The 14,909-nt window shown below is 46.3% G+C and overlaps 1 protein-coding gene across 1 annotated transcript in view; it reads right to left on the bottom strand.

Moving 5' to 3' along the window:
- The window catches only part of TRIM50 (tripartite motif containing 50), a 46,147-nt gene extending 38,769 nt beyond the window's left edge, over positions 1 to 7,378 (bottom strand). The window contains exons 1-2 of the mRNA XM_030872021.3: positions 7,258 to 7,378; positions 1,359 to 1,460 (exon numbers count right to left, since the gene is read on the bottom strand). The gene's annotated coding sequence lies outside the window, so the exon portion shown is untranslated. The remainder of the gene's footprint in view (positions 1 to 1,358; positions 1,461 to 7,257) is intronic.
- Between the last annotated feature and the right edge of the window lie 7,531 nt (positions 7,379 to 14,909).

Raw genomic sequence — 14,909 nt, forward strand, 5'->3', positions numbered from 1 at the left:
TCCAGGAAGAGCCCCACACTTTCTCCTGCCTAGTGACGCGGTGTTTGTGCAGCAACTGTGACAGGTGCTCACTGGATGCCAGTGGAACCTGAATCCAAATTCCTGATGCAAAATCTAAGCTGGTTTCTGAGAACCTCGAGGTAAATTGCGAGATGGATAAGTAAGCGGAGATATGCCAGCGTCATCATCTGTTCACCAGGAACAGGCTGGCCAAACTCATGCTGCTGTGGCTTGTGTTGGAGGGACTCCTGCGTGACTCATGAGACCTCCGCACATACAGAGTATATCTCCACACACTCACACAAGGCAGTGAAAGTCATTTCCCTCACACTGCTGCCCCCCCCCCCCGCCCCAGCCCTGAGCCAGACCCTCAGGGGCCCTGCTGCCCTCCCTCCTCCCGCTCAGCCTCATCCCAAAGCTGAGGGTTTTGCCTCCGTAGTGTCCCTTGTATCAGCCCCTAACTCTCCATCTCTCTGCCCTTCCTGGCTCAGATGTAACGACCTCTCTCCTTGATCACTGGACACCTTTCCCCCTAGCCTCCCCAGTCCTAGACTCCATCCCTCCTCCACCTGCTAGCCCCATCCTGCTCCGGCTTAAATGCTTCAGTTGCTCCCAGTAGCCTTTGAGATAAAGTTCAAACTCTCTAATTTAGCATAGGAGGCCTGGCCTATCTCCAGCCATTCCCTGCCAGGCTCCCTGCCTTCCAGCCACGCTGAGCCACCTGCGGTTCCTAAATGTTCACACCATTCCACCCCTTGTACCTCCCCATGTGTTGCTCTCAGACCAGACCACATTTCCATTCCTCTTCCAAAGCTTAACTTAAGACAGGATCCTGAGTGGAAGCCTCCAGGGCTCACAAAGAGGCAGGACACGTGTCCCCAGCAAACTGTCAGTCATCCCAACAATCATGGGAAAGGGGCCATTCAGCACAAGAGCGAACTTCTCTGCCCCCAGTCTGGCAAATAAAATCATAAACCTTCCTCTTTTCTTGGTGTTAAAACATTTCTCATATTTTAAAAAATTATTTTAATTTCTTTATACAAAAATCACACGTATAAGATAGTTATAAATACATGCATAAACCTGGAAAGAAAAAAAACTTAAACGTCCCCTCCTCCAGGCAGCCTTCCCTCACCACCCTGACATAGCTGCCTCCGAGATGCCCGGGGCCTTGGTTCCCAACACCCCACAGTAACTGGATGGTCTGGCCTGACTTCCCCAAGGCTGTGAGCTCCTCCAGGACAGGGACAGGATGTCACCTGACTGTGGTCCTCCATTCCCCTGCATAGTCAGAGAGACAGGAGCCCCAGTTTATTGAAGGAATAAATAGAGCTCACTTATAAGCTATGTTCACGTACCTCATGAAATCCTTATGGACAAGTCAAAGACAATGCAGAATAGGTGGCTTGAAATGAGGTCTGCCTTGGCTGGCTGTGTTGAGGAAATCTGGTTCAAGGACCCTTGATGGAAAATAAAGATGAACCCGGGTCAGACAAGAAGACTGTGAACTCAGCATGAGCCATGGGCGGCAGCGACTGCTAAAGAGGGCAGGGCAAGCGCTGGTGGGGCAAGTGAGGGCCATGGGACCCCAGAACCCTGGGCAGGGCTGCAGATCTGGAGACGATCATCGACCCAGAGAAGGGCCGCGGGCACACGGACACCTTAACAACAGGGCTATCTCCCTCCGTGGTGGTGGTGAAAGCCAAACCTGATGGCATCTTCGGTGTCAGGGGAGCCCTAGGAGCCAACAGCAGACAGCAACTAGTTGGCTGGAAATGCGGTGAGGGTTTCCAACTTAATTGTGAACAGTTGTTGGAAAATGTGCAGTTGACTAGGAGGACTGAAGGTCACGACGATGTCAGCCCCTCTGAACTACCCAGTTCAGTCCCCACCCCAGAGATGGCGTGGCTCCCCAGCCCAAGGGTCACTCCCCGGGCACCACCCATGTTGTGCCCCTCTGCTAGGGCTGGCGCCTCCACCCCCGTTTCTCCTAAACCCCCGCAAGGCCCACTTGCCCCACCCTGTGCGGTGGCGTTTGGAGTCTAAAGCAGACGCCTAGGTGGGCTGACCCCTGCTTGGCCACAGCCGATAGCTGCCCGCCATCAATAGCACAGTGTCCCGGCACACAAAGAGCCTTACTCAAGCTCCATGGAATGGATGTGAAAATCACCGAGGTGGATTTCCAACCTCAGAATTACTCAGCAGCCCTCTCCTGCGTCACTGGTTCCTTTCTGGATTCCATGAGGGAGCCCTTCCTAACCTTGCCCTTGATGCTCATGCCCCTTCTTCCCCTCCAGCACCCCCTTCTCCTATCTCCAGGCCCAGTGACCTGGCCTCTTCCTCCACAGAGCCAATAAACGTCATTGGGCATGAAATAAGACCCCCCTTTCCCCTCACCCCTACTTCTGTATCTTTGCCCCCCTCACCTCCTCCCCAGGGTCCTCGGGGCAGGAGTTAGGGGTGGGGGAAATGCCCACCCCTTGCCCCTTTCTGTGCTGTCGATCCGGGCCTCAGCGGTTCATCAGCCTCCTCTGTTTGTGACACACAGGCTTCTTCTCCCCTTCTGCCTCCAAACGTGGCCCAGCCTCTCCCTCCTAAAAAAGACTCCTTCAATCCTGCCTCCTTCTTTCACCAACAGCCATTTATTTTGTTCTATTTATTTACTTCTTGAAAAATGTAATCCATTCCCATGACTCAGAATTGATGTACAAGTGCCCTCCCTCCCATCCTCGCCCTCTGCCCCATTCCTGGTCCCTTCACTGTTGGCAATTTCCTCGTTATCCTTCCAGGAGAGTTAACAACTTGTACAAGAGGATGTCTTCACATATTCCTCCTCTTTTAAAAAAATGAGACATAATTCACATACTGTAAATATCACTCTTTAAAGTTACACAATTAAATGGTTTTTTTTTTTTTTAAAAAAAAAAGCATGTTCGCAGGTCGTACAACCATCACCGTATCTAATTCGAGAATATTCTGATACCCCAGAAAGAAAGGCCATACGCATCAGCAGTCACACTCCACTCTCTTCTCTCAGGCCCTGACAGCCACCAATCTCCTTTCCACCTCTATGGATTTATCTGTGCTGGACGTTTCACATAAATGGAATCATACAATATGTGGCCTTTTGTCTCTGGCTTTTTTCACTTTAGCATAATGTTTTCAAGGTTCGTCCATGTTGTACTGTGTATCAATACTTTACTCCTTTTTATGGCTGAATAATATACAATTGGATGTATATACCACCTTTTGTTTATCCATTCATTAGGTGGTAGACATTTGCTTTGTTTCCACTTCTTGGTTATTATGGATAATGCTACTGTGAACATTTGTGTATATTTTTGTTTGAACACCTGTTTTCAGTTCTTTTGGGTATATACCTAGGAATGGAATTGCTGGGTCATGTGGCAATTCCACATGTCATTTCTTAAGGAACAGTCATACTGTTTTCCACAGGAACTGCACCATTTTACATGCCACCAGCCACGTATGCGGGTTCTGATTTCTCCACGTCTTCGCCAACACTTGTTATTTTGGGGTTGTAGCAGTAGTAGTAGTAGTAGTTGTCATACTAGTAGTGGTTTTATAGCTATTCTAGTGGGTGTGAACTGGTATCTCATTGTGGTTTTGATTTGTATTTCCCTGAGAACAGCTGAAGTCAAGCATCTTTTCATGTGCTTACTAGCCACTTGTATATCTTCTTTGGAGAAATGTCTATTTAGATCCTTTGACCATTTTTTAATTAGATCATTCGTCCTTTCATTGTTGAATTGAAAGACTTCTTTATATATTCTGGAACTAGTCCCAGAGGGCACCTTCCTTCTGGAAAGAAGTCTTCCCATGGACCTCTGAAATCACTTGCCACTTTGGAGCAGTCCTTTATTAAAGCACCTTCTCGTGTAGCTTTCACAAAGCACTCTCCTTGTTCTGTCTTCTTCACTGACCTGCCTCCTCTTCTCTCCCCACTGCGCTCCCCCCACCTAGCCCCCCTCCTCTGCCAGTCCCGCAAATGTTGGGATTCTGTCCTTGATCATCTCCTCTCCCACATGAATGAGTTCCTCTCGGGTGAACGCATCCACTCCCAAGGCGCTCAGCCTCCACCTTTACCTCCGAGCCTCCTGAACCTCTTCCTCCAGCCCTGTCCTCTCTGGACCTTCTGTGCTGTATCCCCTGGGGCCTTGAGACCTCCCCTCCCTGGTCTCTTCTGGGTAACCCGGGCGTCCTCTCACGTTTCTGAGTTTAGTTAATGATCACACCCAAGCCAGAAACAAACCAAAGGGGTCACCGTATTTGACTCTCCTCTCCCGTCCTCACTTCCCAAATCTCATCCATTGTCACATCCTGTGGTTTCTGCCCCCTCAGTATTCAAAAGGCACACCTAGAGCAGCATGGGACAGGCTCCTGCCTTTAGCCCTGACTCTGTGCATTGGGGAGCAAGGTAGGGATACAGCAACCCAGCCCACAGCATCGGAAGCACAAACGCCAAATGACTGGTGCAGACTGCAGGCTCAGAGGAGGGGGAGGGGAGGCGGACACACACTGAGCTGTGAAGGACAGAGGTCAGCAGCGGAGGCGGGGGAGGGGGGGACCACAGCCACTGCACTGTGGAGACACCCGAGTGTGGGGTTTAGGAGAGGGTGGGAGGGAGGGCTTAGGAGGGGAGAGGGAGGCTGGCTGCTGTGGCTGGGAGACTGGCTGTGGTCAGAGACAACTAGGCTGGAATTGGTCCACATTATGCCTCTGTGACTCTGGATACGGCACTTAGCCCTGAGGCTTCAGCTTCCTTATCCAACACCTGCGTTGTGGTCAGGATCGCCTCCAATCACGCTTGTGAAAATCCTTCGTAAGTGGTAAGGTGCTGGACGGGCAAAGGCAGCCCAAGGCCAGAAAGGGAAGCGGGTTGCACATTGTGAAGGTCACAAGTACCAAGTGCAAGGGCTCAGGTTTTACTGTTCAGGTGTGGTGAGGATATTAGGTGGGACTCTCAACTCCAGCTGACAGAAACCCAAGTTACTCGGGCCCAAACTGAAAGACAATGGATTGGTCATTGTCATGGGTGGCCCGGGGTGGCTCTGTCTGCAGCACAGCTGGGTCCTGCCGACCCAGGATGACGTCTGTGTCTCCGTTGGTGTCTCTCCGGGTTTTCGTCTTTCTCGCCCCCTCACCCACCGCCTCTCTCACCTCTGCTTTCCTGTAGGCATTGGGGAACCCCTAGCAGCCTCAAGCTCACTCCTCTCAGGCACCAAGACCCAGAGCCTCACTGCCCGCCTTCACAGGGAAGCCTTGATTTCCGTAGGGTGGGTCACTGCTCATCCCAGAACCAATCAGGCAGGTGGGTGGTGTTCTTTGATTGGCCAACAGGACCAGTGCCCTCCTCTGGCATTGGGGTGGGAGCCAAGTGATGAGGTGGGATTGGGAAGGAAGATTCCCAGGGGCCAGGCTGTGAGCTGACATAACCTCTCCCACTACGGGGAGTCCTGGAGCTTCTGAATAGAGTGATTAATCCTCCTGTGAGGGGGTGGGAAGCAGTGCCTTGGCGGAGGCATGAGTAGGGCAGATCTGGGCAGTGGCCAGGAGTGCCTGTCTCATAGAGAAAGGCCCGGGCACCCTGCAGTTCCCAAGCCGTCCTTGCCTCTCCTCAGACTTTTTCCTCAGCCTCACACAAGTCCTGAGAAGTAGGGAAGGATGACTTGGCTGTGCCCATTTAACAGGTCAGGTTGAATGGCTTTCACAACCATTAATTAATAACTATTAATGGGAGTAATGGTCCTGGGTTAGCAAACCATTAGGCTGCCCACCCTCCACGGAGAGATTTGTATGGGGAACACTCAGCAGCCACGTCTGGGGCCGGCGTCAGGCATGGACCCTCTCTTCGCCCCACGGACACCTTTGGGGATGGGAGAGGTTCGCACTGGGTGAGGGGCTGCAGGAGGCTTGCAGACTCTGCTTGGGCCTAACAGGGGTCTCGAGGAAGGACCAGGTACGGCCCGTCGGAGTCCAGCGCAGGGATGATCCAGGCGGGCTTCACGGAGGAGGCTGCCTGGAGCCCAGTGTGCACCCACGATGCGCTGGGGGCTGGGCTGAGGACGCGCAGCGGCCCGGGGCAGAGGGGCGGCCCCAGCGAGGGGAGGCAGGCAGTGGTGTTGACCGAAGCGCGCGGATGGGAAACTCCGGGCCCCACCTGGGCGCTCCGGGCGCTCAGGTGAAGCTCGGCCAGGAACCGCGCCCCGCAGCCCGGCCCGGCCCACCCTCCGGCGCTCTCCCCGCGGCCCCGGCGTCCCCGCCGCCCGGCGATTTCGGTGCGTCAGCAGAGCGGAAACGGGGAGCGGCGCCAGCCCGCGAGCGGCGGGGACGCGGCCTGGCAGCGGCCGACGGCTCCGCAGGTTCTGTTCCGCCCGCGTTTGTGTTGGCAGCTGCCCGCGGCGCGCGGCCCGGCCGATGAAAGGGCCCTCTGTCTGCGCCTGAGCGGCCCCGCTCGCCTTTCATTCTTAATATAATCTTCACTTCATTTTTAACCGAGCAGAGGTTCTCTTGGAATTCTTCCCCTTCTTCCAAAAATACATGTGCGTGTGTGTGTTTGCAAAAGTTCCTTCACGGTGAAGGTCGGGATTGTCCCGGGGAAGGGAAGTGCGAAACCCGAGGCGGATTCAGAGCGAGACAGAAATGCCTTTCTTCCTGTGCAGGGGCCTCCCTGGAGGTCGCCGCTTCCGCTGGGGTGTCCCCCATCCCGGCCCCGGGGTCTGGGGCAAGAGGACGGGGATCCTTCACCACCGCCCACAGCCCACCCCCGACCCGTAGGATGAATGGGCTGTTTGGAAGCCGAGGTCAGTGGGGAGGGGGTGGGGTGCCTTCTCAAGGGGTCCCTGCCCAGGGCTGGTTGGAAAGCACTGTGGTCAGGTGTGGCCAGCACGGGCTGTCCTCCCAGAAATGGATGCAAAGGAGAAACAGGACCGCTGGGACCGGGGTTCTGCCTGGGGAGACTTTACTCTGTACTCCTGTCTGTGAGGAAGCTCAGAACAGCCTGCAACAGTGCCTGGAAACCTGCCTCCAGCCAGCCCTCCATTCACCTGGCTGGGCAGAGGGGTGTTACGCCTGAGGCAACGTTCTAGATTATACCAAAGACTGCCATTTGGAGAGACTCCCACCTCAAGCATCGCAGGGCCAGGGCTTTCCATGCATGTTCCCAGGTTCTGGGAGTTAGGTATGGCCATCCATACAGAAGAGAAACAAAAGGCTCAGAGAAGCTAAGTAACTTACCCCAAGTCCCAGAACATGAAGGGTGTGAGGGCCAGAATTGTGGAAGCAGGTGGCAAGAAGCCTGGGTTTGCCCTTCTGTTTCAGTGGTTTTCAAACTGTGTTCTGCAGATCTTCTACCTGCTTTGACAGCCAGGAAATTTTGATTCCAGTTCTTAAAAAAAAAATAATTTGTGTTTGTATTTGGACTTGTGTTTTGAGCAATAGAGTAGATTATATAACCTGAAAACTATCCTGCTGTAAACACCTAGGAAAGTTCAGCTAAAACTAAAACAAAAAACCACCACCAACAGTTTCCTTTCAAATCCAAGAAATTAAGAACCAAAAGGAAATCTCCAAGAGCTAGAAATGAAGAGGGTAACAAAGGTAAACTGACCACAGCTGCCCTACTAGGCAGATGAGGGAACCTTGAGGCACAGGCAGAAATGGGGGCAGGTTGTCATCCAGAGAAGGTGATGCCTTGGATCTACGCAAAGTGGGGTTTGAAACAGAGACTCCAACTAAAGCTGGGACTGTCTGGGGCTAGAGCTTCAGTGAAATAATGTGCAAAAATGAAAGGAAAAAAAAAAACACAAGACCTTTAGGCACAAAAGGACAAGAAGGAAATTTGTCTGTCTCAGCGTGGCTGGTAGAATTTTTTAAATGCCTCCTGAGAGTTTGTGAACCAAGAGCCAGTGCTCACACAGGTCTTAGATTCAACGTGACTCCACCTGTTAACCTATAACTGAGCGATTAACATAAATATTGGTCCCAGGCTTAGTAATATCTGTGGGTTACTTAACAGAAACAAATACAAAACTTGCTCTAAAAGAACAGGTCCTCAACTGAGGTCACACAGCACTCCCACAGATAAAGCCCTGATGAAGATGAGTTGATAGTGCGCAGAAGAAAACTCAACCCCAGTCAAAAGTCTGGAGATACAAAAACAGCAAGATTAAGCACCCAAAACCAATCTGACAAGACTATAAATATGTTTTTATTTTTATTTATTTATTTATTTGGCTGTGCCACAGAGCATGCGGGATCTTAGTTCCCCCACCAGGGATCGAACCCGTGCCCCCTGGAGTGGAAGCATGGAATCTTAACCACTGGACCACCAGGGAAGTCCAAAATAAGTATGTTTAAAATGATAAAGAAAGTAGTAAAAAAAAAAAAAAAATGAGAGAAAAATGACACAAATACAGAGGTACAGCATCACTTTCTTAATTTTATAAAATTCCATTTTCCTCCATGTGATTTTGCAGCTGCAGCTCCTATCATCAAGAAGCGGAGTCTTTTCCTCCACCCTGTTAATCTAGGCTGCGTTTGCAACTTCATTTGACCAATAAAATGTGGTGGAAGTGATGCTGGTTCTGAGCTTTGGCCTCAAGAGGCCTTGGGCACTTCCGTTCATTCTCTTAAAACCCTTAATGAATAAACCCAGAGTAGCCTGCTGGAAGATGAGGGACAGTGTGGAGCAAAGAAGTGCCATCCCAACTGAGGCCATCCCAGACCAGCCAGTCCTTAACTGACCACATATGCATGAGTGAGCTCAGCCAAGACCTTAAGAACCACCCAACTGAGCCTAGCCTAAATTGGTGATGCACAGAATCATGAGCTGAATAAATGGTTGTTATTTTAAGCTAGTGCGTTTGGGGATGATTTGTTATACAACAAAAACTTACTGATCCAGAGAGTGTAAGAGACATGAATAGAATGAGGAGGTCTGACACACATCTAACAGGAGTTCCATGGGGAAGAGAATAGGCAGATGGTGGAGACAACATATTCGAAGAGATAGTGTCTACAAAATGCCAGTTTTTGTGAAAAATATAAATCCTCAGTTTCAGAAAGCACTGGTTCCAGTAAGACAAATAAATTCAGAACTATATACATCCCTGTGAAACTGCCAAACACCATAAAGAAGATCTTAAAAGCAACCAGAGAGAAAAGACAGATACCTTCAAAGGAATGACGATGACACTGCCAGGAGATTGCTAATGGCAACATTAGAAGCCTGAAGACTGTGTTAAAGAGCATCTTCATGGACTTCCCCGGTGGCGCAGTGGTTAAGAATCCACCTGCTGACGAAGGGGAGACGGGTTTGAGCCCTGGTCCGGGAAGATCCCACATGCCATGGAGCAACTAAGCCGTGTGCCACAACTACTGAGCCTGTGCTCTAGAGCCTGCGTGCCACAACTACTGAAGCCCGCGCTCCTAGAGCCCGTGCTCCACAACAAGAGAAGCCACCACAATGAGAAGCCCGCACACCGCAACGAGGAGTAGCCCCCGCTCACCGCAACTAGAGAAAGCCCACACGCAGCAACGAACACCCAACGCAGCCAAAAATGAATAATTAATTTTAAAAAAGAGTATCTTCAAGTTGCTAAGAGAAAATAAGAGTGTATCTAGAAATTCTTTAGCTAAATTATTATTGAAGAGCAAGGATAAAAATAAGGTTAGTTTTTGTAAAGATTGAGAGATTTTACTACTAACAGACTTTTTATGGACTGACTATATATCTATATAAAAGTATGTGTCCTATATATCCTTTGTACTGTACACATATCTCCTATATATGGTATATATTATAACCCAGGAAGAAGTGGTGTTAAGAAAGCAGCAACGATAAACAAAAATACAAATAAAAGTGAGCGAATGTGAGTAAATCTAATGATAACAACAGTAACCAATTTGGGGGTATAAAAAGATGTAATTAAAGTATTGGGCCCCAATGGTGACTAAGTTCCTTGTATTAGTTAAAAGGGTAGACATATGCTGCAGACATTGTTAGTTCAAGTATACAAATTAAAAATTTAAGGGTAACCTACAAAGGGAATGAAATAGGATGTATAACTTCCAAAGTAATATGTGGAGCAGGGAGTGGGAAGAAAAGAATACAGAAAATGTAACCAAGCTAATGGAAAACAATAAAGGAGAAAAGGAAATAAAGGAAAAGGAAGATAAATAACACAGTCCAAAATATATAACTGATCACAAAAAATAATAAATAATAAATGGACAAAATGTATAGATTAAAGGAGCATGTCAAATGAAATAATTAAACAAAAGCAAAAAACATAAATATCAGAATACAGGAATACTGGAAGTAATGGGATAGGAAATATTTATTAGGCAAATTTTAATCCAAAGAGTGGTATATCCATATTAATATTAATAAAACACTTTCTGTTTCCAGATAAGATGGCCTATAATATGGAGCAGCATTCTCCACCCCAGCTCCCCCATAAAATAAAGCAGCAAAATGTGAACAGACCATATTTGAAGAAATACTGGCTGGACACTTTCCAAACTTGGCAAAAGACATAAGCCTACAAATTCAATAAGCTCAGTAAGCTACAAATAGGATAAACCCAAAGAGATTCACAACCAGACACATTCTGATTAAACTGCTGAAAACAAAAGACAGGGAAGAAATTATGAAAGAAGCCAGAAAAAAACATTCATTTTTAAAGAATAACAATTCAAATGACTGTGGATTTCTCATTAGAAACTATGGGGGCCAGAAGGATGTAGAATGACATTTTTAAAGTGTGGAAAGAAAAGAACTGTCAACCCATATTCTGTATCCAGTGAGAATATCCTTCAGGAATTAGGGTGAAATGAAGACATTTTCAGATGAAGGAAAACTAAAAGAATTCATTCCTAGCATACCTACTCAAAAAGAAATACTAAAGGAAGTTTTTCAGACAGAAGGGAAATAGTGCCAGAAGGAAACTGAAATACCAAGATTGGGAAAAGCGACAGAAATGGTAAACATCTGGGCAAATGCAACAAACTATTCTTAAGTTTTTACAACTATGATGGTTGAAAGCAAAAATTATGACATTATTTGGTGGGATTTCCAATGTATGTCAATGTGATATATGACAACCATTATGTAAATGGGGAGGTTAAAAGGACATATACTGTGGAAAGTTTTCTACATTCCACTTGAAGTGGTAAAATATTGATGCTAAGTAGACTTGAAAAGTTAAGTATGTATATTGTGCTCCCTAGAGCACACTTGAAAACGATACAAAAAGATAATAGTCAAAAACACAATAGATAAATTAAAATGAAATACTAAAAAACATTAAAATAACCTAAAAGAAGGCAGGAAAGGGGAAATAGAGAAACAAGAAAAAAACAAAATTAATAAAATAGTAGATCTAAATCCAAAGAGATCAGTAATGACATTAAAAACAAAACAAGACTGGGACTTCCCTGGTGGTCCAGTAGCTAAGACTCTATGCTCCCAATGCAGGGGACCCGGGTTTGATCCCTGGTCAGGGAACTAGATCCCATGTGCCGCAACTAAGAGTTTGCATGCCACAGCTAAGGATCCCGCATACCGCAACTAAAGACCTTGCATGCCGCAACTAAAAGATCCCACACGTGGCAACGAAGATCCCGCATGCTTCAACTAAGACCCAGCACAGCCAAATAAGTAAATATTTTTAAAAATAATAATAAAAATATAAAAGAAATAGTTTATAAGTTAAAAAAAAAGACCTAACTATAATGCCGTCTACAAGAATCTTACTTCAAATATAATGATATAAATAGGCAAAAAGTAGAAGAATGGAAAAAGATTTACCATGAAGAAAACATTCAAAAGAAAGCTGGAGTGGCTATATTAATTATTATTATATAGCCAGACAAAGTATTTAGAGCAAAGGATTACAAGGGTCAATTTACCAAGAAGACATAGCAATCCAAAAAGTGTATGCACCCAAAAATAGAGCTTCAAAATACATGGAGCAAAGGGTGTCAGAAATGAAAGGAGAAATAAACAAATTCACAATTATCGTTAGCAGTTTTCTCTCAGAAAGTAATAGTACTGGTAGACAGAAAATCAGAAAGGCTATTGAAGAAGTGAACAATACTATCAACCAACTGGATCTAATTGACATTTATAAAACACTCTACCCAACAATGGTAGAATACACATTCTTTTCAGGTGCCTGTGGAATATTCACCAGGATAGACTATACCCAGGGTAGTAAAACTAACCTTTACAAATATAAAAGAAATGAAACCATACAAAATATAATCATAGTGCACTTAAACTAGATGTCAATTACAAAACAATAACAGGAAATTATTCAAACACTTGGAAATAAAACAGCATACTTCTGAATAATCCATGGGTTTGAAGTCCCCAATTTGTTCTATTACTCTGATATCAAAGTCAAAGTCATACAAGAAAAGAAAACTGCAAACTAATATCTTTTATGAATACAAATGAAAAAATTCTCAATAAAATACAAGCAAACTGAATCTAGCAGCATATGAAAAAGATTATACACCATGACCAAGTGGGATTTATCCTAGAAATGCAAGAGGGGTTCAGCAAACAAAAATCAGTCAAAATAACTCAAAATGTAAGAACTAAAATGATAAGAAAACATGGATAAGACGTCCCTGGTGGTCCAGTCGTTAAGAATCCACCTTCCAATGCTGGGGATGCAGGTTCGATCCCTGATTAGGGGAGTAAGATCCCACATGCTGCAGGGCAACTAAGCCTGCGCCACAATTAGAGAGACTGCACGCCACAACTACTGAGCTCGCACACTATGGAATCTGTGCGCCACAACTAGAGAGCCTGCATGCTGCAACTACTGAGCCTGCATGCTTTGGAGCCCGAGCGCCACAACTAGAGAGAAGCCCGTGTGCTGCAACGAAGATCCCGTGTGCCACAACTAAGACCTGACACAGCCAAGTAAATAAATATAAAAAAAAAAACATGGACAAATCTTCACGACCTTGTATTTGGCAATGGTTTCTAAGAATGACACCGAGGGCTTCCCTGGTGGCGCAGTGGTTGAGAGTCCGCCTGCCGATGCACGGGACACGGATTCGTGCCCCGGTCCGGGAAGATCCCACATGCCGCGGAGCGGCTGGGCCCATGAGCCACGGCCGCTGAGCCTGCGCGTCCGGAGCCTGTGCTCCGCAACGGGAGAGGCCACAACAGTGAGAGGCCCACGTACCACAAAAAAAAAAGAATGACACCGAAAGCATGAGCAACAAAAGAAAAAAAAATAGATAAATTGGACTTTATCAAAATTAAAGACTTTTGTGCTTCAAAGGGTACCATCAAGAAAGTGAAAAGATAACCAACAGAATGGGAGAAAATATTTACAAGTCATATCTCTGATAAAGGACTAGTATCAGGAATATATAAAGGACTCTAGGGAATTCTCTGGCGGTCCAGTGGTTAGGACTTGGCGCTTTCACGGCTGTGGCCCGGGTTCAGTCCCTGGTCAGGGAACTAACATCCTGCAAGCCACACAGCACGGCCAAAAAAAAAAAAAACTCTAAAAACTCAGCAATAACTAAACCAACAACCCAATTAAAAATAGGCAAAGGATGGGGACTTCCCTGGTGGTCCAGTAGATAAGACTCCACGCTCCCAATGCAGGGGTACTGGGTTTGATCCCTGGTCAGGGAGCTAGATCCCACATGCTGCAACTAAGAGTTCGCATGCTGCAACTAACAAGCCCATATGCTGCAACTAAGAAGCCCGCATGCTGCAACTAAAAAGATCCTGCATGCCTTGATCCCGCAACTAAAGATCCCGCATGCCGCAACAAAGATCCCATGTGCCGCAACTAAGACCCGGCACAGCCAAAATAATTAAATAAATAAATATTTTTTAAAAATTCAAAAAAAAATAGGCAAAGGATCTAAATGGATATTTCTCCAAGAAGACATACAAATGGCCAATAAGCACATGACAATATGTTCAACATCATTAGTCATAAGGGAAATGCAAACCAAAACCACAAAACTGCTTCATACCAGTTAGGATGGCTATGATTTTTTTTTAAAGAAAGAACAAAAATAATAATAAAAGGCTGTGGAGAAATTGGACCCTCATATATGTCTGTATGGGAATGTAAAATGGGGCAGCTTCTGCGGTAACAGTTAAACATAGAGTTACCCTGTGATCTGGAAATTCCACTCTTAGGTGTATTACCAAGAGAATTGAAAACATGTTCACACAAAAATGTGTACATAAATATTTATAGCAACATTATTCATAATAGCCAAAAATTAGAGGCAAAACTGATGCCTGAAGAAACAGAAAGGCTCAATAGACCTATAATAATGAAATAAATTGAACTGGTAGTTTCACAGCTTCAAAAATAGAACACTAAGTTTAGGGGACTCTTTAGGTGCGTTCTTACAGATATTCAAGGAACATAAAATACAAATCATGAACAAAATATTCTGGAGGAGAGAAAAAGATGGGATGCTTACTGACTCTTTTTATAAGGCTGTTATATTATTGAACTCAAGTGAAAGCCTTTCTCTGTTCATTTTTCTTCATTCTTTTTTTATCTGTGCTCTTCAGACCGCTTAATCTCTAATCTATCTTCAAGTTCACTAATTCTCCTTACAGAGCAAATCTACTGTTGTGCTTCTCTACTGAACTTTTCGTTTTAGATATGGTACTTTTCAACTTCGGAATTTCCATTTAGTTCTTTTTATAATTTCTATCTCTTTTTTTGTTTTGTTTTGTTTTTGCGGTACGCAGACCTCTCGTTGTGGCCTCTCCTCCTGCAGAGGACAGGCTCCGGACGCGCAGGCTCAGCGGCCATGGCTCACGGGCCCAGCCGCTCCGCGGCATGTGGGATGTTCCCGGACCGGGGCACGAACCCATGTCCCCT

Source organism: Globicephala melas, chromosome 15 (genome assembly GCF_963455315.2).
Source record: "Globicephala melas chromosome 15, mGloMel1.2, whole genome shotgun sequence".
NCBI classification, from domain to species: Eukaryota; Metazoa; Chordata; class Mammalia; order Artiodactyla; family Delphinidae; genus Globicephala; species Globicephala melas.